This window comes from Phalacrocorax aristotelis, chromosome 6 (assembly GCF_949628215.1).
Source record: "Phalacrocorax aristotelis chromosome 6, bGulAri2.1, whole genome shotgun sequence".
Classification (NCBI taxonomy): Eukaryota; Metazoa; Chordata; class Aves; order Suliformes; family Phalacrocoracidae; genus Phalacrocorax; species Phalacrocorax aristotelis.
In genome coordinates this window covers 36,575,996-36,599,350 of record NC_134281.1, presented here as the reverse complement: position 1 = coordinate 36,599,350, position 23,355 = coordinate 36,575,996, and the positions used below count along the sequence as shown (strand labels likewise).

The window sequence follows — 23,355 nt, the reverse complement described above, 5'->3', positions numbered from 1 at the left end:
TATGTAATTTGGCAGCTCCCTTAAACACTTCCAAGCAAGCACTCTCAACCTTTCAGCAAAACACTTCATTGCCATTTATTTCAGCCATCTTTTGAAGGTGTATTCCTGTGTCCAGGTTTTTATAATCCATTTTCAGCTTTACAAGGCAGAAAAGGGCTGTAAACTTTTTCTGGTTCCCATCCTCTCTCCTACTATCAATCCATGTTAAAATACAACTGGCATTTGTAGGTGAAGTTTTTCCACTTCCTCCTCTAAACTGTATCTACCAGAGAGGTGACTTTGGCTGCTTTATTACCTATGGAAAATCTTGCCACGTCAACAGAATAGGACAAATGGAATGGATATTCTTCTCAGATATAGAAGTTATTACAGGAAAATATCTCTACCAAAGGAAAACCACAAGAACAGAAATGCCAGAACCAAAGATAAAAGGTATTTATCCCAGTGACTGTTTCTGTACAAGAAGAAACATCACAAAATAAAAGAAATATAAGTTTAGAAGAAAAACTGGTTGGCAGTTGAAACTGCTCAAAAATAGACCAACTCAAACTAACTAGTAACTGCAAGATGAAAAATCAGTACCTCAAAACAGCTGTCAATTTGTAGAGAAGTTAATTAAAAATTTATCTTTTCAGATCCTCCATGGTTTCCTTAAGAGCTAGGTGAAAATTATACCCCACAGAGTCACCTGGAAGCCTTGATATAACACTCACTGAAAGAAGAAGAAGAAATTCTCTACTTCATGAAGAAGATTTGTACATTCTTACAACAAGCTGCATTTATCTAAATTTTCTAGGAGAAAGCACAGAATTAACCAGCAAAATTTCCACAGAATTAATCTGAGACAGGGCTTTTTCTTTTTTGTTTGGTTGGTGGGGTTTTGAGTCTTTTTTTTTTTTTTTTAGATAAAGCTACATATTGAAATAAACCCATAAAAGATGCTGCAGCATCCAACACCATGATGGCTTGCATTATCAAGTAACAACATGTTTGTGCTAGGTAGTGCTTTCACCGCTGCAAACAGATATACAAAGATGATTTTTCTCTTAACATGCCTTTAAAGGACAACTGATATAGCTAAAAATGAGTCTGAAACTGTGCACAAAGTCCACAGCTATACATTAAGGACACATTAAATCACAGATTATTCTTGAGAGACAAAAACCATATTTCTATCAGCTTCTCATCTTCTGTCATTTCTGATTACCAAAACAATATGTGTTAACATTCAATGAACTGCTGAAGTATTCATGCTTGATTGCTTAGGATGTCATAATGAAAGTACAAGCTTTATTAATCCTTTCATCAATAGAAGCCACAGGGTGTCTGTCACATTTCATTTATATGTGCCAAGAGTAAATAAACTGCAGCAAATGAAAACTATGTTTATAAAAAGGGACAGTTTTCAAGTGGTTTACATGGTTACCTGTGCTGGAATTCCCTGCTAAAGGTTTCCAGGCTTTACAAAAAGCTGATAAAGGCATACTTGAAGATATCCATATTTACAGAGAAATTTTTATATTAATGCCATGCACAAATGAGACAAAAATACTGTTAAATTAATGTCCAAGTGAGAAAAAAATCATTTATCAGTTTGTCTCAACATTTATAAGTTACCTAGCCAGCAGCTGGCTGGTAAGGCAAATTATAACATTTGAGGATCTTAATTTTCAACAACAAGCACAATATGTAGACCCACTTAAAATGGAAAGAAACCAAAACCCCACTGCCAAAACAATATCCAAGGCACTTTATTGATTTTAAGTATTCAAGTGAGAGATGGAAGATATAGGGAAAAGATAACTACAATTTTATCTACACAATGATGCCTGAATATTACCACTCAAAATGAGACCCAGGAGTTAGAATACATGGTTCTACTGAAAAAAACCCTGACCTCAATAATGGTCAAAAAGCAAACCAAACACTATTCACCAATGATATTTACAAAGAAACAGAGCACAGAAGGGGAAATGCAATAATGCCATCATATAAAGCCACAGAACATTTTCATTCTCCTGCTGTGGTAGCTCTGATTCTCTCATGAAAAACAAGTGGTGAAAATGAAGACACTACAAAGAAGAATGACATGTATTTTCAGTGATGGGAAATTACTGCCATGCAATGAAAAATGAAATAAAATAGGACATTTTAGCCTGAGAACAAGTGACTGACAGAACCACATGATACAGGTATCTATTTAAAAAAAAAGAATCAAGATACAAATGGTCTTGGAAAAGATAGTAAAGATTATTTGTTCCCTTGCTTTCTCCCAACCCATGACCCCACCCTACCCACCCACCCAGTATAAAAACAAAACCAGAAGGCTGTGGATGCTGAGAGCTTAGGTAGATTCAAGTTTTTCAAGCAAACACTGAAGTGTAACTCATCCAGACCTAACACAAAAATAAGAAAATCTGCTATCCACTGTCTCTAGATACCAGGAACATATTTGGAAAGAATCAGTGTACTGTATCCCCATTCTTTTTACTGGGAAATCATTGTTAGCACCTGCCTGAGAAAGACCAATGGGCTAAAGGGAACATTTAGTTTAAACAAGTAAGATTATTCTTCTAGTTTTCCACAGATTAAAATTTAGCTTCTTTCTGCAGATTTCTTCAATATTAATGGTTATTATTTTAAAAAAAGAGAAAATTACAACTCTTTCCAGACAAATTCTCCCTAATAATTGTACTCCAAAAAGTCTCTCAAAATCACTTGGGACAGTAAGTTTAACATAATATGAGCTCAAGAACAATCACCTGAAGAAAACATGTTATGGGCTATATTTGTGTATGCAGAGCTAGAATCAAAATCTAGACTAAACACAGTACAAAGCTGGGAAAACATTTCTTCACCCAAAGAATCAAATCTTTATTCTCTTTCATAAATGGTTTTTTTTTTTCTTTGCTTATGCAGAAATATGCTGCTTCTGTTTTAGGTTAAAAAAGGTAAAAAAGGGACACTGGCTGTACAATAAATACAGTTCATTGTGGCTGTCTCATCTCTCAGGAAACTCCTGGAGCATATAGCCTTGTACCCTTTAGTTCTTACATCCACAAAAACAATCAGAAAAAGACAGTACATATGCAAATAATGACAAGCTCACTTATGGCAACACAACCTAGAAAGTCTCAAAACAGTTATTTCCTCTACTGATATTAAAACAGAACATGGCAGCAACCTTAAAACTGGTATTCCAGTATTTAAAAGCAAAATGAAGAGCTTTAATACATATTAGATGTCCCCACATTACTGACTTATTTTCCTTGCTTCAGGTTGAAAAACAGGGCAGAGAAGGTGGGCAAATAAAAACATAATAGTGTAGAACAGGAAGAGGAGAAGTGGAAAGACAAAGAAAAGAAAAAAAATGGAAAAATGGAAGGAAGCTTTGGAGAATGGATCAATATGAACTCATGAAATCCGAGAGTCCTGTCATGTTATGTTAAAGTCTGAGTGCTCAGTCTTCAATTTGCTAGAGAAATCAGGACATAGTGAAAAGAAGCTTGTCAGATCAAGGACGGAAGTAATTCTGTGGCTGTCTGACAGAAACTATGGCACCTTTTACTCTGACAAGGCATAAACTAGATTATAAAGCAGCCCCGTAGTTTCTTTGGGCCAGAGCTCTGCCCAGTTAGTGTATGCAAAATGTTCCTTGTGGCAGGATGCAAACAAACATATTTGCCAGAAGCTCAGGCCAAATCTGGTGACACTGAACATGGCTGTATTTTATCCTCTGAAATGATCACATGTGTTCTTAACCAAAAGAATTAGGAGCAATCACTGATAGCTAGCAAAATACCATTGATATACTTCCTGGCACAATAAGGCCATATATGAAGTAATTGAAAAAATTGTTACCTTAAATTAATAAAAAAAAGCCACGTAAAAATAATACCTGTATTAATACACATTCTACTAAACTTTGGAATGTAATATCAAATCATGGCTCAAATCCTAGCATTATTTATTGGCAATACAATGCTGTTTTGTTGATTCAATCAGTATACTCTATCGAGATTTTGTCTTACTGTCCAGCACCTCCAGAGAAGGTCAAGAAAGTGCTGTCAAGTGCAAACCATAGAATTTTTTTTTTAACCTTTGTACTGAGACCTCAAGTCCTCTTAACAGAGGCTTCTCAGTTGTATTTTCTCTGAATTTTATTTCATCTGCCTCCTGCAGCTTTGTTTCACCTGGTTTAGCTGTAACAGCAATTTTTCTAATTGAGCAGGTATATGCCACTAATTTCTTTTACAATTATTTTGCTATGGTATCACCACATTATTCAATCCTAACAGCATGAAGTAGCTTAAAGAAATACAGGCCTGATATGGTAACAGAGGCCTTGTGGCCTGGAGATACAGGCCTTGACTTCAGTAAGACATTCAACACTGTCTCCCATAGCATCCTCACAGGCAAGTTAAGGAAGTGTGGGCTGGATGATTGGACAGTGAGGTGCACAGAGAACTGGCTCAACTACAGAGCTCAGAGGGTCGTGATTGACAGGGCAGAGTCTAGTTGGAGGCCTGTCACTAGTGTAGCTCTCCAGGGGTCTGTGCTAGGTCCAGTCCCATTCAACATATTCATCAATGACCTGGACGAAGGGACCGAGTGCACCCTCAGCAAGTTTGCAGATGACACCAAGCTGGGAGGAGTGGCTGGTACAGCAGAAGGCTGTGCTGCCATCCAGAGAGACCTGGACAGGCTGGATAGATGGGCTGAGGGGAACCTGATGAAATTCAACAAGAGCAAGTGCAAGGTCCTGCACCTGGGGAGGAACAACCCCATGCACCAGTACAAGCTGGGGGCTGAACTACTGGAAAGTGGCTCTGTGGAGAAGGACCTGGGAGTGCTGGTGGACAAGTTGCCCAAGAGCCAGCAATGTGCCCTTGTGACCAAGAAGGCCAACGGTGTCGTGGGCTGCATTAAAAGGAGCATGATCAGCAGGTCAAGGGAGGTTATCCTCCCACTCTACTCTGCCCAGTGAGGCCACATTTGGAGTACTACAGCCAGTTCTGGGCTTCCCCCAGTTTAAGAAGGATGTGGAACTGCTTGAGCAAGTCCAGCATAGAGCTACGAAGATGATCAGGGGACTGGAGCATCTTTCTAATCAGGAACAGCTGAGAGACCTGGCTTTGTTCATCCTGGAAAAGAGAAGACTGAAGGGGGATCTTATTAATGCTTATAAATATCTGAAGGGTGGGTGTTGAGAGGATGGGGCCAGACTCTTCAGTGATGCCCAATGACAGGACAAGGGACAATGCACACAAGCTGGAACACAGGAAATTCCACCTCAATATGAGAAAAAACTTTTTCCCTGTGTAGACGTATTCTTCCCCTTTCTATAATAGGGACACAGGGTAATAATGTTTACCCTGTGAAAATTTCAGTTACACTAAAAAGAAATTCTTGACTTCATATATCACATGATCTTCCTTTTGTCCATAAACACAATTTTGAGTGTAACAGCTTATATGAGGGGAATAGTTTATGAAATCACAAACTGAAGGAAGCACAGATGTGGTCTTTATACAGCAGTTAACAGTTTTTATTAGCTGCTCAGTGCAACAGTTGTAAACTACTCACATAATATCTCCTATTTCAGAACTATTTATTTCCCAATTAGCCTCAGCAGCAACCAATTAACTCCTGCTGTAGATGTCTACTCAAGAGTCAACAACTATTTGTAAGTTTATATCAATTTTATATTATGACATCTGAAATTTAAGAAAAATAAAAATACAGTTTTACTGGAATCAACTCAGAATTAGCAATTAATTCAGGAAATCTGACACAACAAATGAGCTTTCTGCATCAACGTTAATAGAAGTCAGACCTTTATATTACACCAAGTGACAGCTCCTTCTATAAACATATTGAAGTAAAACTTTTAAAATAGTTTATGAAGCTTTGTTTACTTAAAGTGACTGCTGTTGGCATAATTATTAAATAGTTAGAGATCATAAATAGAAAGATTTTAACTTGTTTAGAACTAACAAAACAACCATTAAAGCTTTTTATTCTATAGCAATGAAACAGGAAAGATTAGTGAAAAACCCATAAACATATTTGCAGTCAAGCTTTCATTTTAACAGTTTCTCTGTTATTCCTTTCCTGTATTCACATTCATCCTGTGACTGGAAAATATTAAAACACATATTTCTCATGTCTTTAAGGAGGAGAGAGAAAAAACCAAAACCGACTCAAGATTACATTCCTTTTAAGAAAAAACCCAAATCAACAACAAAACTAGTTTAGGTGACTTTTGATGCTGTTATTGGGCTGCGTGTTTTTGTTTTTGGGTTTGGTTTTTTTTTCCTCCAAACTTCTAAAAAAATCCTGCCATGGGTCTTGTCAGTCTTTTCTGTAAACACAACTGTGCTGCTGTATTTCCATATTTTATGTCAGGCTCAGAAGCTCAGATTGCATAATAGCTAATCCTTTGCATTCAGCAGATAATTGAAAAAAATGGCTCCTTTATAACACCTCCTTAACAGATTTTTTTTTTTATACAACTCATGTAGATACTCAGCAACTTCTGCAATTTTTATACTTCAAATACGTTATTTCCACAGTTTAAATATGGACATCCAGAAGTAAAAACGCTATTTTGGACAAAAATGGCTATATCACATAAATGACCAACTCAGAAGCCACTTTTTAACCACAGCCATTCTCAAACACCCATGAACATTGCCTCTTCCAGATGGTAGTCTCTCTGCCAAAGTAATGTTTTTAATCCTTTTTATTTACTGATTGCTCTGGTTGCCCTTACATTAACAAAATGCTAGATGAAATTTTAATAACACGACAGAATGTTTTATTTCACATATTTTTAAAGGTACATGAAAAGTCTCACAACATCAGGAAGCAGAAAAGGCAGAGCTACTCCACAAGAGGGGACAGATCTGCAGGAAACACACAGGACCTGAGCAGGACAGACATCACAGGGAGCTGCCAACAATTCATCAACAGCCTAGGGCTCAGCAAGGGAGCAGAGTCCAAGTAGTTTAATCAGGAGCAGCAGAAGTTGAGTTTGTAATGTGAGTCTCAAGTCCACCCAGAAGACAGTGACTAGAAACAAGAACAAAAACAAACCTACCTATGCTGTAGCTCTAAGAAAAACTGAGTACCCAAGCACAAACTTAAACAGAGCTCCTGCAGAGTGTGGGGCCCAGGTGAGGCTTGTCAGGGCAGTAAAGGCTTATTAGTGACCTCAGCACCCTGACTTATTATTGACTGAAGGGCTAAAAACACTCTTTCACCTGTAACTAAATTTTTGTATTTCCTTTTTTTGTTTTCTTTTAACAAGAATGGAGAATGTCTTCTCACAAAATAACTTGTGTTAATAGAAATTATGTACATGAATCAAAATGAATACTTACCTTAAAATTGTCAAGAAAAGGATCATACTAAATTTTTAAAGAATAACCATATGAAATCATTACTTACACAAACATCCCCAATAAAGCATTATGATGAGATCTTTAAAACATTTTAACTGTGATATTTTAATTAAACTTACTTTAAAAATTAGGTAAATATTTTCAAGTTCCATTATAAACACACTAGTGACATAAAGCACTTATTTCCTTAGCTGTTAACTGTAGATGCTTAAGTAGTTTTTTAGGAAATGACACACCTTCTGTTTTCTAAATGTCTGGAAGAGTGTTTCAAAATAACCAAAGCTGAGAGAGTCTTAGATATTATTTTTGCAAAGTATTTTCCCCATTTTTGTTAAACAAGGTGCAGAAATGTTTAGCATACTGACCTAGCCAGTGAGGACTTGATGATATGGGACTTCATACTACTTCTTGTCTCTACTAGCTGTACCTTGACATGTTATTTTCTCTCTGTTTCCTAATCTGTAAAATGGTAGAAATGGCACTAACTCTACTGTAAAAGCCATTAAAATGTTGTTGTGGTTTAGCGGGCAACTCAGCCCCACAGAGCTGCTCGTTCACTCCCCCACTGGTGGGATGGGGAAGATTAGTGTTTGTCAAATTATGTCCAAATTAAGAAAATAATGTTAGGCAACAAGGAAGAAGGCAGTATAACAAGAAAGCCAGGTGATATCTGCTTTAAACTAAAAGAAACACAAATACGCTAATATACATATGAATGCTGAGGACTGGGTTTGGTTACACTCCAGTGTTTCTGTTTTTCAAATTCAGCAGTGGAAGTCTCTGTTGCAAATGTCTCTATAAGCAAGAGCACATTACCACTCCAAAACCAACATGTATCTTGGTCATGATGTCATAGTGTGCAAATGGAGAGTTCTGATTAACACTCACTCATCTTCCTGGATCTGTGTAAGCAAACCAAAAGGGAAAATTGAAAAATATTTCACAGTTTCTTCTGCTGTGCATGATCATGCAAATAATGAGCTATGGCTAGCATCTACTTCACTTAAAATAATCACTGTAAACAGGTTAAGGGAAAAAAAAGTTTTATTTTAATATTCATTTACATTCAAAAGCAATTTCTGTATGTCTGTCCTCTGGTTATGGCTTTAGTCCAAGTGTAAGCTAATAGAGTACTCCATCCTGATTTTGCTTCTATGTTCAAAAGTAATATAAATAATATTAGTAATAGTAGACTGAAAATTCCCCACTGTCCTGAAGTATTTCCTTTAACTTATATCATGAAGCTAGAACTAAGGAATATCATCATTTGAGTATGCAATGGTAAACCGCCCCCCTCCCCCCCATCCCCAATACATTTGCTCATTAATCTTTCAGTTGGACTGTCAAAACCACAGCATCTAATGCTATTTCCTAAATAATGTCCAGTGACGTTGGGCGAGATTTTGCCTCATGTTTTGTTCTGCATTTTGATACAATGCTATAAAGGGGGTCTACTGTTTGCAGAAGGAGTATGGTAAAAGGGCAGTTGATAAGATTTGTTCATCTTTTGGTGGTAAAAGGAGTTCCGAGCAGACTGCTGCAAATAATGGCTACCTGCAGAAGTGAAAGAAAACACAGCAAACGTCCATAACAAAGAAATACTATTACTACAATACTACTAGGTGAAATTAGCTTCAACAACAGTGCTGTAGAATTCAAAATACTGTATAGCACTCTAATGACATTCTTGTGCATCATATTGAAAGAAGAAAATTCCGCTTGCACTTTCATTGGTTCACTTTTGTCTTAAATAAAATCCCTTTCTCACTGCAGTAGTACTCAGTGAAAGTCCATGGCAGTTAATAGGAGCCCTTTCATTAATTTCAAAACCTTTGGGCAGGCTTTATGAAACTATTAAGTGTAGATTAGAACTGTGCTATTTGCAGTCCAAATACAAATAGGATAGGGAGGCTGTTCCAAACTTTTCTTCCTATACGGACAGGTAAGAATGATGCAGCTGTTCCACCAGTTTACTAAACAGCAGATTTGAGCCAACACACTAGATCAGGGAAACACACTGTTAGATACAAGACATCTGAAGGTTTCTTCTGTCTGTACAATAGTGGAACAAAGACAGCGTAGTCCTGTATCACAGTGCATGCACAAGACAAGAATTTAACCTCTCAGAGAGGAAGTAAACCTCAGAAGAGTATTTGTGTCAATGGTATATACGATCATCAAAATGAAAGCTACAGTCCCACTGCACTTTCTTAAAGCTGGTTGTGGATTTTAGTGAAATTATTAAATGGACATATTTACATAGGATATATAGAGTTTTATAATTTTTCCCTGAAGGAAAACAAGGGAATTCTACAGAGCTCTCTCAATCAATAATCTCATGGCATTTTACACCTGTTTATTTCACAGAAGTGACTCCTCTGCAATTTTAAGCAGAGATCTAGTAAATCCTTATTTTGTTATAGAATATTCTTTCAATAGTAAAAATTATTTTAGCGCAATGGAAATATTTCCATAAACTTCAAAGGAACCAGACAAGGAGTTCCAAAGCAGACAGGGGAAAGGGAGGTCACAGTATAAACAGAGCTGTTGTTTTAAACAGATAGAAAAGGACAAGTGTATGAATATACTTTTCTTTTACATTTACTGATTTTAGTTTATTTCTACTTATAAATCAGGCTATGTTGTAATATTATCTTTAGATGAATCAATATTTGCTAAAATGAATCTCCACATGTTCTTCTACTACCCCATAAACATTTCCCAATAAACTACATCTTTATGAATTAAAGTAAGCAAGTTACTGAAATACTATTTATAGGCAACTGCTACTAAAATCAAACACATATACCAGGCAGAAGGTTCCTCTTATTTTTTGTGTCTTCTGCATTTACCCAGCTCCGTTTTATTCACTCTGACCTACTAGGGTATTTTGTGTGATATTGAGTAGCAGAATAGCTGTAACTGTATGTAGGATAAACATACATATTGTTTCATGTATTTATTGTTTCAAATATTTTATTTCTGCAGTCCAAGAGAATTTTAAAATAAATTTGTGAAATAATTTAATTTTAAGTTCTGAAACAAGAATTTTGAACTAGGAATTAATTTCATAACAGGAGTTCAAATTTGCTGTTTTACTTAATTTTTTAAAAAATTAATTAATATAATCTGTTCTATTGACACTGTTTTTCTATCTTGGTGTTTTGTTCACCTGATCTGGCTGGCAAAATCAAATGCCTAATACTGGACAATATACAAAAATAGCTGTAATAGTATTTATTAATTCCAGTGTGGTAGGGATTAAAAGTTCTAGCTCTATTGCAATGGAGGCTTCATAAACATATTTTCTCCTGACTTCACAATATATGTAAACGACAGATGAAATAAAACCCCCAAATGCCTAGAAAACATTAACACTGATCTTAAAAAAACCAAAACACAACAAATAGCTTGCAATTCTATATATGTAAAAATAGCAATGTCTATATAATTGTACGTTTCATTAATCAAGAGGGATAAAGAAAAAACATGTATTGCTTTAAAAGAAAAATGCTGAAAAATATATTTGAAAGGTATTAGTTACATGTTAACTTTGAAAGAGATATACATAGATACCTTTGAAAAATAGTAATTACATAATTTTGCTAGAAAATTAAGAGCTAGCCAGAATCTGAGGTACTGAAAGAAGAAAATATAGAACAAAGTGCTATAGATTGATTTGTTATTTATGCACGCACTATTTAGCAATCACAGAAGTACATGTTTATGTATATACTTGATTCCATTCGTCTGTATAATACTTCAAGCATATATATAAGTTTCTTCAGCATCATAAAACACAAGTGTGTCCCAAAAGAGACCCTAAATGTTTGTTGAACCAAACAAAATATTCAGATCATACAAATGCCACATGGTCAGCATCAGAATAAAATTAACTGCACCAAGATGTGGGTGTCAAGAGGATGGGACAAGACTCTTTTCAGTGGTGCCCAACAACAGGACAAGGGGCAATGGGCACAAGTTGGAACATAGAAGTTCCACCTGAATATGAGGAAAAACACCTTTACTGTGAGGCTGACAGAGCAGTGGAACAGGCTGTCCAGAGAGGTTGAGCAGTGTCCTTCTCTGAAGACATTCAAAACCCACCTGGGCACATTCCTGTGCCCCCTGCTCTAGGTGTCCCTGCTTGAGCAGGGGGGTTGGATGAGGTGATCTCCAGAGGTCCCTTCCAACCCCTACCATTCTGTGATTCTGTGAAGACATATTTTGAAAAAAAAAAATAGAAATATAAAGGGAATAGTAAAATATGAGAATAATGCACCTGTTCTACAAATTCCTCCTTGCTGATAAGCTTATCTTTCCCCTATCAAAGGGTCTCTGTGCAAGCACAAGAGAAAACTTGCAAGAACAGTTCTTTATTTTTGGGCTTTAGAAGATGTTGTGCATCTAGAATAGTGCATCTAGAATAATTACCTACTAGGCTCTTCATAACTACCTAAAAGAGGTACATACTTAACACCTCTTGAATCCCAGCTAATTTATCAGAAATATGCTTCTATTTTGGAAAGCCCACATAATCAGTTGTTCAGCCATTTCTGTTTTAAGAGAGTAGGCATTTTCTTCTGATAGGCATAGTAAGACATAAATACTTACCATCTGATTAAGCCTTAGTCATCTTTATTCTTGGAGATATACTTAGTAAGAGATAAAATTTTTTGTCATTGTGTATGTAATTTGATGGCTTTCTGCGTAAAGACAGTTTTATGAAATGGTTTAGAAAACACTAGCTACTTGAGCAGATATTTTTTTAAGGGGTGACAAAGGGGTTAAAGAAAATTGTGTGTAAATATTTCCTGTTCCCTTCCAGTACAATATAAATGAATGATAAGAACTAATTCTGGATCCTTCGTGCTATAAAAAATGTCTAAGTATATATATGCATTGTCCTGGAGTTAACTGTATTAGAAAATTGCAATTTCAAATCTTTCTCCTAGCTACATTTTTCAAAATAAAAATCCTGTGGTTTTTATTCCCTCCTTTTAGGATATCTTAAGACAGAAATTATTCTACATTCCGATTCATAACAGAACTCCTGGGAGTTTTCCCTTTCTAAATTCAGCATAACTGGTTGCTAGCAAAAGCCACTCAAAGATCAAAGAACAGACACACTCAGAACTACATCAAGCAGTATATTTACTCCTTGATCCGTTTGCAATACCAAAGGTTGGCACATGCCATATAAGTCAGTGTTGTTACATGATGTTGCTAATTTCTTTCTCCATCTTGTAAGTAACTTTCATAAGAAAAGAGCATCTAAATGCAGCTTATAATCTTTAAAGTGTTTAGGAAAAGCTGCAGTTTTACTGGGGACTAAATTCATGTGTAATGACAAAAATCACTGCATTTTTTATCAGTAATAACCTGATATATATACACATATCAGGAATCTGACATTTATTTACAGTCAGAAACACTGTATCAGTTAAATAAAGCAAAGCAGAGTGAAATTTAAGAAGCAAACACTCAGGTTTGAGTCTATACTTGATGGAAGATAAATTCCTACCAGATGAGCCTGCATTTTTCAATATTTTCCCTAAGATTCCTATAACTGTCCTTCCAGACATAGGATTATATTTAGCAGAATTTTCTCAGCAAACATTCTTCTAGTAATAAACCAAAACACATTTCCAACACTTTGCAACCATTTTGTCCCATTGAAAGAAAGTTCCAGGAAAGAGTTACATACGTTGAAACAAGACTAAGTATATACATAACAAAATGTGGACTTATACTTAATTTTAGTTCACTGATCCTGGTTCTTCATTGTTCTGAACCTTAGGCAGCCATTAATACTAGGAGTAAAAAATCTAAGCATTTTAACTAAAAATAAATTATTCTAAAAATTTACTTTGTTTTGCTAAATTGCATGTTCAGATTTATTTGTCAGTGACAAATCTTAGCTCTAGCAATGTTAACGACATTTCTGTGAGCTGACAGAGCTTCTGACAGTTCTAACCCCTCCTGAAGACTTTGGTGTATTTTTGTTAACCTGTAGATGTGATAACTTATTTACTGTTGTAACTATTTTGAAGATTAAAAGAAGCTTTTACAAAACACTTCTCTTTTCATCAATGAGTGACAGTTAACTAAACAGACAAGTCTAAAGGAAATCAATAAAGACAACCTAAGGTCAGAAGTGAGAAAGTAAATGCTTGTACACAAAGCAAAGTATTGGTAGAAGATGAAGTTAAAAATAACATTTTAAGCAAACACTGTGTTTTTCTTATGTAGTTTCTTCTTTCAAAAGTTCATACATGCAGTTTGCCTGATTCACTCAGGAACAGCTGACCTGCACTGAGTAAAATCTACTCAGAAGTTAAAATATGTCCCTAAATCATCAAAGTTTTATGGAAATATTTTTTCTGACCTAATTTCCATTAGTTAAAATTACTGTAAAATACAGATAAATCTGGTCATATGAAATTAAAAATTAATTTTTGATAATGCCATTCTTGTCTACTGCTTATTTTCAGTCATTAATATCAAGGGTGTAAACTGATATTCTTAATGAAAACACAGTTTAAGTAGAAAATATATTTGTCAGAAATAACCTACTTAGAAATGCTTAGTTAGTTATACCTTCTCTAAGAGAATAGTGAAGGGAAAACTGGTGGAGGAAGAACTGTTAGTGGGAATTTTAATTCATCATACCCATTAATAGAGCCTTTGAATACGCTCAGTTTGCCTAAACTCCAAGGTCAAAGACTAAGAATGCATGGATAGTACAGCACCAGACCCCCATTTAATCTACCCCAGACGTAAACAGAATGCATGATTTTACATTTGGAATTGTAGTGGCACAGCTTTTATACTATTTATGAAAAGGGAGAACAAGCACATATCTGTTTAGAAAGAAGACACACATATATATATTTATAACTGCAGAATATATATAGTCATAGTCACTGTCTGACTCTCTTTCAACGCAGACCTGGGCTGCTTTATATTCTTAAGTGCAAATAAAATGACACCCAAAGTCAAATGTGATATTCCAGAATAAACCCAGCACTAAAGCAAAACAGCTGAATCCGAAGTAGTTAACGGCACAAAATCCCACACAGAACTCCTCCTAACATACTTATAGGAATGGAAGGTTGATCAAAGAGAAAATTGCTGCTTTGCTAATGTGCTTAGCTTGAACAGAGGCAACACAGTTAATATTTCTAAGTCACTGTATATTTGTTAAAAGCAAAATTATTCAATATCAGTTTATTAAAAATTGATCGGTTGATGAAGCTGAGGAACAACTGCAGAGAGTGAGTAGCAAAACTTCCCTTGTGGTTTACTGCCCATAAAAAATTAATATAATTAAAATAATCTACTGCTCCATATCACCTGCAAGTGAATGGACTCTTTGGAAAGGTTTTCTGTCTGTTGTTCAAAACAAATTCCCATTTGATATAACCTGGTTTTCACACATTTCATTGTTATGGCCTCTAATTCTTACTGACATGAAAGTACACTTGCATTCCTTATTTGTAAAAATACATGAGACTGGAAAACCTGAACATTTCCTATCACACACAGTGTGAAGCAAATAAAGAAAGATGTCATTCTAATTTACACATATTACCAATGTATTACAACATTGCAAAAGCCATTATTATTTGAAGGTCCATGGTTATTTGGGCAGGCTTAGAATTAGTGAATTTGTATCCTTCCTTATTTTTGCAAGTAACAAGGTAGAAACTTGCTTCCCTTTGCCAGGTTGATTTCACGTTTGGCCTAGTTTCATTCTGTTTCAGGTCTTTGTTATATGCTTATAGGGTGACACCCTCAAGCAGATGCATCTTGATGCACTTACAGCATTGAGTGTGTCAGAATTACTAACTCAGATGACCCTATTGATTAAATCTGGGAACATGGATGGTTGTCATCGATTTTAACACATCCAGTATTTTATCCAAAGTCTCTATAAACTGTCAAAATGCTACAGCCACTGACTTGCCAATGATTAACCTATCTGTTAGAAATATGAGTCTACCGTAGATGTCAAAAAAGACAAAACAGGCTGAGTTCAAGAGTTTTCCACAAAATTTGCTTTATATATGCCATGTCTTGTGATTCTCAGACCATCGTGTAGGGTGTCATTCCCTTAGAAACTTATTCTCATTAGTAAATTTCTGAGTGTATATTCTTGAAAAGTCTTTTATAAAACATTTTTTTCTGGGAAAAAAAGGGTATTGCAAAAGAGTACCAGTTTTTCAATGAGAGACTTGAACTAATGCCAAACAGGTCAGCTAGAAGCAGCACAGTTGTGCTTAGGCCAACCAAAGCATCTTTTACCAACACAGCAAAACTACCTCTATGTGACACTATGTGGGTATGAATAAACAGAACTATAAGCAACTTGCAAAATAAAATATTTAAACAGATAAAACCCCTCCACCTTGATCTTAGCATCCATTTATAGCTGATTTACTATCAAATTTAAGTTAACCTTTCTACAGTTGCAAATCATTACTCTTATACTCCAGCAGCTGGTTCCCTTCATCATTTTAGAATGTCAGTCCACTATCAACTAGAGAGATTAAAAAAGGAAAAATATGTTGCTACTATTTCTTGTGCAATTTCAGTCCCATTTTGTTTTTTACTCATTCACGGAATGCTTCCTAGAGTGTACCGAAACACATCTTCTAATAAATGTCCTTGTAATATTTTAACATAGTCATCTGAATTCTGAAAAACTTTAAGTGTTATTCTGCTTTGTCTTGAAGTTAAAAAACTGAATCGTATTTATTATAGCTGATTTTGGTAAAGTATTTCTTTCTTAAAATAGTATGTGCTCTTCCACATAATAAAAACTTCTGAAAAATGTAGGATGACACTATGTTTTTCACAGCATTCTAATAGCAACTCCATAAACATAACTGTCAGATATTTCAAAGTGCTGACCAATGCTGTTTAAGGTATTCCAGGTTGGCAGCCAAGTTTACTGGGTAGAGTATGACTTCGTACTGATGCTATAATTGATCTGTAAGGTTTGTTCAACTCTGCTTTGGTAAAGTACACACCTTCACTGAGCAAATTTAGAGCATTTCATAAGGAAAGCTGCAATCATGGCTGAGTGCAGAAAATGTGCTAGCACTACACTAGACAACCAGTGCTCTGTCACTTCGTTACATAAACCATCACAATTTTTAAAAGAAATAAAATGGCAAAGAGTGACAAACATGACATTAATACATGCCTTTAAGCTAACAGTTTTCCCCTTAACAATAGTATTTAGTGCTTCACACCACATACAGAGATTAAAAATGAAGTGGTCAGTCACATTCATTTTGAGGTCAGGAGGATTTTAATTATTCAGTATTATCCTGCATTAAGATCTAAACTTTATTCTAGCTTGCAAAGCTAGACAAGAAAATATCAGTTAATAGACAGGTTTCTGAGCAGCAGATGCCTGATGCCATTTCTTTTCTAAGAAATTTATTACCAACCATTACCTACTATGCCATGAAATCTCAGCAGTGACCGGAATTATACTGGAAAAAAATTGTTTTGGAACTATGCTGTGTTAATCTATGCAGCTGATGCAGTAGACAGTTTGGTTACCAAAAGCAGCCTTGTCTTGGCCAAATGGGAAGTCACAGAAAGGCACTCTACCCAATAAGACAGCAAAACTCTCTAAAAAATCCTGCATTCTGGTGCAGTGCTAATGTTCTTACTGAGTGAAAAAGCATAACTGGTTTAAAAGCTCTGAAATGAAGGCACCTGCATCAGAAATTGATTTGGCTCAATATATAAATAAAAAAGTCAAACCTTCAAGTCCACTTGATTTCTAATGAGATTTAGCATTAATAGGTGTGAAACTGAATTACTCGTATAGTGGTTTGAATATGAGTTTTGAGGACAATAGAAATCTGTTCTAGTTCTACATTCTACACAAGACTGCAGGAGTAATAGAATAGGTCATTTATCCATAGCTACAGTAAAAGCATCAGCAGATTTCTAATTTCTTATCTGCAATTGTATTGCATGCTCAAGATTTCAACATAAATATAGAATCTATCAATGAAATTTTATTAAATAAAATCAATACAAATAGTTAATACTATAAACAGTTAACTTTTTTTCAGATGAGGGCTATACTTGTATTATCTCTGCTGCTTTCTATATTATTTTCCTCCATTCACACTGCTATTTTTGAAGAGTGTGTAGATAACATGCTTCTTGTTCTAAAAGCATGCAACTTCATAAATACTTCCAAATATTTTAGCAACCTTAATCCTACAACTCCAAATCTAATAGCCAGTTAGAGATTGTGTTACTTAATTTTCATATGTGGTTGCTGTATTTCACGCTAGCTTAGCTGAAAAGTAACAGATAGCTCTTTGTTCTAAAGCAAACAGCAAAGTAATTTTTCATAACACTCTTCCTTAGGCATCTGTATAACATATGTGGCTGAAGATCAAAAAATGTCTTCTATAAACCAAGAACTGCTGTCTTCTGTTTTCCCTGACCTGATCTTGAGAAGGAAATTCTTTGTAAGGTCTTCTGTTTACTGCTGCTTCAAGAATTGTGTTTTCTGTTTCTGGGACACAAATACTATGTTCACCTTTACTGACAAAGAAGCCAGATAGGAAACTTCCCAATCTTCATCAGCATTACAATGTGGCAACTCATTCAGCTAAGGATCAGCTCCTTGCACAAGAATTTAAACTTTATTAAAGCTAGTTAGAAAGTGACCGATGAGTTAGTTAAGAGGAGATTGTAGAGGATGTATAAATAGGAAAGGAGTCTTAAAAGTCAAGCCTTTGAGTAAAATCTGAACAGAATGTATAAAAAAATTAAATATTGTTTCATTTTTAATAATAGGGCTAACGAGGGGTGACAGTGGCAAACGCTGATGTCTGAATGCTATAATGAAAAGCATACTTTTGTCAGATCACTCAGTCTTACTGCCTGAAGGTAAAGCATTAAAAATTCAGTGGGCATTTTTGGTAAATCACTTGCTTACAAATGACATGAACAAAATGTGACCAAAGCCAAAACACAGGAAAGGTCTACAGTGAAACGAGAAAGCTAATAAATAGCAGCAGCAGAATATCCCTACCACAACATCTTTTCCCTCTTAGTGAAAGCCTGGTGTGTAAATCTGTGTGACTCCAGTAATTTCAAGGAAGCCATGCCCAGACCCACCTCATCTGAACCCAATGTTGATCCTGCACTGAGCAGGAGGTTGGGCTAGGCTCCTCAGGGAACTCGTGATTCTATGGTTTGCACTACACTGTGAGTTAGCTGCTGACAGGGAAGCACACAAATGTGTTTGCTCACAGACTTTAAACTTTTAGTGGACGCTACACCTAGCTAACACTTATGGTTGACAACAGAGGACAGAAAAGAGAAAAACAGATGATTTGGCATTTTGTCCTCCTTACTGCTGAGGGTAAGCAATAAAGTACTAGAAATATTGACTTGAAGAGCCTACCCATCTTTATACCACATCTGTAAGGAAGATAGTGTGGCAAAACTTTTGCTGACTCCAACTCACTAGGCGTTTAAAATTCCTCTCCATATTCGTGTATTTTATACACATTAGGTGTGATCAAAGAGTAGTTTGGTATGTTTGTTTAATAAGGCATAGATCTGTTTTGAGTTTCCTGGGGCAAGAATGTGGGAAGTACGTTTGTGTCATAGTAATTGAGCGGTCCAATTTGCATGTAAGCATCAATATTCCCGTGGCACTTGATAATTTTTTAAGCAAATGATACTGGAAACATTCTTTCCTCTGAAATATTCCTTTACTATTACGATTTCCTCACAAGTGACTCGAGAATGTGGTAATCATATAGTGCTTTCACTGGGTTACTTACAATTTAGTTAGTATTTACATTATTTGAAAGTGTTATTTCAATTTTCCTCAGCAGTATAGGTTTAAAGGTGGTTCAAGCAAACTATCATACTTTTCATTAGCATTAGAAAGCAAGACATTAGATGAGGGATAATTTGATCAGCTTTTGCTTTATTCTTGACTTCTAATTACTATTACATCAATGTCTATAAAGCTAGAAATGAGAAAACAAAACAATAAGTGCATGTTTTTTCCAGCTCTTGCCTAAAAGCCAACTGTAACTAAGGGTATTCAATATTTAATATTAAGACAAAGCATGTCATAAAGCCTGGTGTCATTAAATCACACATATTAAGCTTTATATCAAATGTTGAATGTTAAAGATGATCACACTGGTATTTCTGATGAAAAAAAACATCACCTCTCAAGATAAATGGGCATAATTTATAGGCCCAAATAACTATGCTGCAAAAAGGAGAGAGTTAATTTAATTTAGCAAGTATTTTGTGGTGGGCTTTTTTTGCTTGCAAAATAACCTTGAAGAAGTAAAAATTGTAAATGACTCTAGGGTAAGTTAATCCTTTATCTGTATCATTGCTACTTGGCCACTGATAGAAAAAGCCTGTTACCTGCTTCATTGCTATAGATCACAAAGACTCAGAGCTCTGAATACTCAACACTCAGTTCTCTAGTATAGGTTTGTTAATAAATTAAAAAATCACAATCACAGTCCCCTTAGCTTTGGGACAATATCACAGGCTAAATTAAAGCTGCCCTCTCACCAGATCCAAGTTTATGGCCTCATTGTTGCAGCACCTCTGAACAACTCTGGGTAAAAGATGAACATTTTTGTCCAGTTACATAAAAAGATATGGATCTTTATATCTTTGTCAAATGTGGTAGATCAATTATAAAGCACAGACTGATAGAAACTGTCTTAAATCAGTTCTACAGAAATACTACTGAATCTTAAATGTCAATGACTAGTAACTGGAGTTCTATGCATTAAGAACTAAGTACTTAGAAGTTTTTGGTAGCGTATAAGAATGAACACACAGGCCTTGGAAGTTTTCTTATACCACATTTAGAGTGCTGTAGTATCATTGATTTCTGAGATAGTCCTGATTCACAAGGATGCAGGTGAGAGGAAAGGCAAGTCCAGAAAAACATCATCCAGAAATACAGATTTGAAAAAGTAGCTAAAGGCAGCTTTTTTTTCTCTTCTGTGTTGGATAACATAATTTTGATATATTGCTTTTTTTGAAGAGAGGAATTAATCCAGTGGGATTTGTTCAGGAGAAATGCCTTTTGAAAGTAGTAAACATCAATGTCTCGGTGTAAGAAGAAATCTATGTAGTTGTCATATGCAATATAAAAGGTTAGCCTTTCAATACACTTTGTATTCCTGACATGCAGATACACATTATTGTACCAGCCCTAGTGCTCCAGTAAAAACATCTTTTCCCGTTCTTAATCCAGCCTCCTAGAAATGAGTGGCTGACACTAAAACCCTTCAAAGAGCTTAGACTCTCAAGTGGGATTTGGGTTTTATATGTACTTGTCATTCTAATGGAAAGTGCATTGTCCTAATGACAGGTTCTTAAAGTAAGGAGGGCCCTTTACAAGAAATACAATAGTAATTCCAGGATTTACAAAGTAATGGCAATAAAGTTTCTCTTAAGGATGGATTTTAGCTAATCATGTAAAGGGATTCCGTGCTTCCTTTAAAAAAACCCATACATTTTCTAATGAAAATAAGGATGAAATGCAATGTATTTATAAAAGCTTGGATGATTACAGAAATAAGCATAATTATGCAACAGGACTGTGAGTTTATCTGTGGAATTTCCATTCACAATCCTTATGGATTCCATTCAAATCTATGAAATCTGTGTATATATGCATGACTGAAAACTTCGGCAGAAACATCAGTAGAAACCTGATCACTGCTTTCTTTATTTTATCTTGAGTTCCAATTCCTAAGAGCTTCTGCCATATGGATAATAATCCCTGGTCACTAATTTAAGTGCAGTTCCACTGAACATGTAATTATTCTAAAGCATAAGAACTTGGATTGAGGACTGGTTGCCAGGTCACTCTGATAATGAAGTCACCTCAAAAATGTCTGTGATAGTTGATGGAGGCTCATGAACAAGGACACTCTTTTTTAGCCTTCTCCAATAGCTTGAACAAATGGACATCTACATATATCAAAAGCTTAATGGGAAGCTCTGTCTCCATGAACTCTGGAAAACTATTATATCATCTCAAAAAGGGGATAAACGCACTGTGTGAGTTTAAGGAAGTCTCTACTGAGAAATTATATTGATATGAAACTTCTGTTCTAATCCTTAAAATCGATGATAAGGTTTAAATGCTCCACACAGCATCATCATCATCATCATCTCCATCATCATCATCATCATCATTATTATTATTATTATTATTTTATTACATAACCTGTCCTTCTCTCTCCCTCTCTTAGCATATTTATTTGGTTTTCTGAGCTAGCTTTCTGGTGTTTGAATGATCTCATTTGTCTTACCAAGGGAGGTGAAACAAGAGATAAGGCCCAGACAAAGGGAGGGAGGTGGAAGGAAGGAGTACATGGTCCAGAGTGAAGAAAGATTTAAGGGGGACTGGGACTGTCTTTAGGACTGTCTAACCATATCCTGTTATTCATAGATATAACTCGAGCAGCAGAGGCATTCAAGATCCTTGAGATGAAAAACTAGATATATTAGTTGGGTGAAAACTATATTGAAGTGACTGTATAGCCTCTAATACTCAAAATATCTTGTTTAGAGGTAACTAAGCTGTGTTGACGCAGGATGGGACTGTTGGTTAGGAATATCGTTCTGTCTGTTTGCTCATGCTGCTGCTGCAGGCCACCTAGTACGCTAGAATTCTCAGCTTCAGCAAGACTCTGTGAAAGGTTTTATTGAACATTTATCTGACAGTGGAAGTCTGACAGAGTACAAAACAAACAATTGGACTAAATTCTATCTCTCAGGAGGGAGTGCTATACAGACAATCTATATCTTTGAATCAAACCTAGACATTTTCCCTGGGCTCAACAGCAACCTGCGTACTCAGTCTGAAGTCTAGAAGCTTAAAATAATTGCGACACATAAATGATATCTGGAGACGTGTCAGACAAGATGCTTGATCGGATCCAATTGTAAAACAAATAAAAGACCACAAGGATCCAACTATCAGAACTAACACTGCCTTGTTTGCTTTTAAAAATATGTATTAAAAAACCTTTAGCAGTTTCACTGGAGCAAGACCAGCAGCCGTAAGTTAATAAATGTTTCATACAGAAATAAATGGCAAATTTCTATTAAAAGGGGAAATTCAAACAGCCTGTTTCATTTCAGCCACTGTAATGAATACATTCCACTAGCAGAGCAGAATTCGCTACTGATCAGTGCAAATCCAAGAGGATTTCCTGTCCTCTTTGCAAAGCTAAAAAAGGAGCAAAGACACCACTTAGCTATACTAATTGACAAATCACAATCACTAACAGCATGGGTCTGATAACAATGTGGATTCAGTGGAGCTATTACTTCTTTACACTGGAATATGCTAAAGAAGAATCAGAATCAGACCTTGGGGTTTAAAGCTGAGCGCAAAACAGGGAGGGAAAAATATCCCCTGGTGTATATGAACACAATGTGGTATAGATCCATCCTCTGTAATGCATTGGCTTGCTTTTAACTCTCAGCCTGAAGCCAAATCAATTTCAAGAGTTTGCACTGGCCAGAGACCAATTGCTAACCTTCTTTCTCCTCTTTCCTGCTGGGCTACAAATAATGGTTTAAAATTGCTCTAAGACCTACCCACGTGATGTGCAGAGCAGAAACCAAAGTAACTTAAATGAACAAAAATCATTCGCACTGCAAGGTGAAATGTCTCTGAAATAAACAGAAATGAAAAATAATGTCCAGAAACACCAATGGTCTATAGGCACTGCAGGAGTCCTGTCTGGATTTGAAATAATGTAAAGCAAATTTACAAGTCAATTTTAAAAGAAGTTCAAAAACAAGAAAGAAAACTTCTCAGTATATATTAATATATTGCAGAACACTTAGCATCATTCTGGCACTGCAAAACAACTATAAATCTGTTTAA

At 35.6% G+C, this 23,355-nt stretch overlaps 1 long non-coding RNA gene across 2 annotated transcripts in view; it reads right to left on the bottom strand.

The window, feature by feature from the left end:
• Positions 1-8,439: 8,439 nt before the first annotated feature.
• LOC142058359 (uncharacterized) overlaps positions 8,440-23,355 on the bottom strand; it is a 160,070-nt gene continuing 145,154 nt past the window's right edge. The window contains exons 4-5 of one of the 2 annotated variants that reach the window (XR_012660933.1): positions 11,514-11,618; positions 8,440-8,960 (exon numbers count right to left, since the gene is read on the bottom strand). This is a non-coding gene — a long non-coding RNA (uncharacterized LOC142058359). The remainder of the gene's footprint in view (positions 8,961-11,513; positions 11,619-23,355) is intronic. The other variant, XR_012660934.1, reaches the window with a different exon arrangement.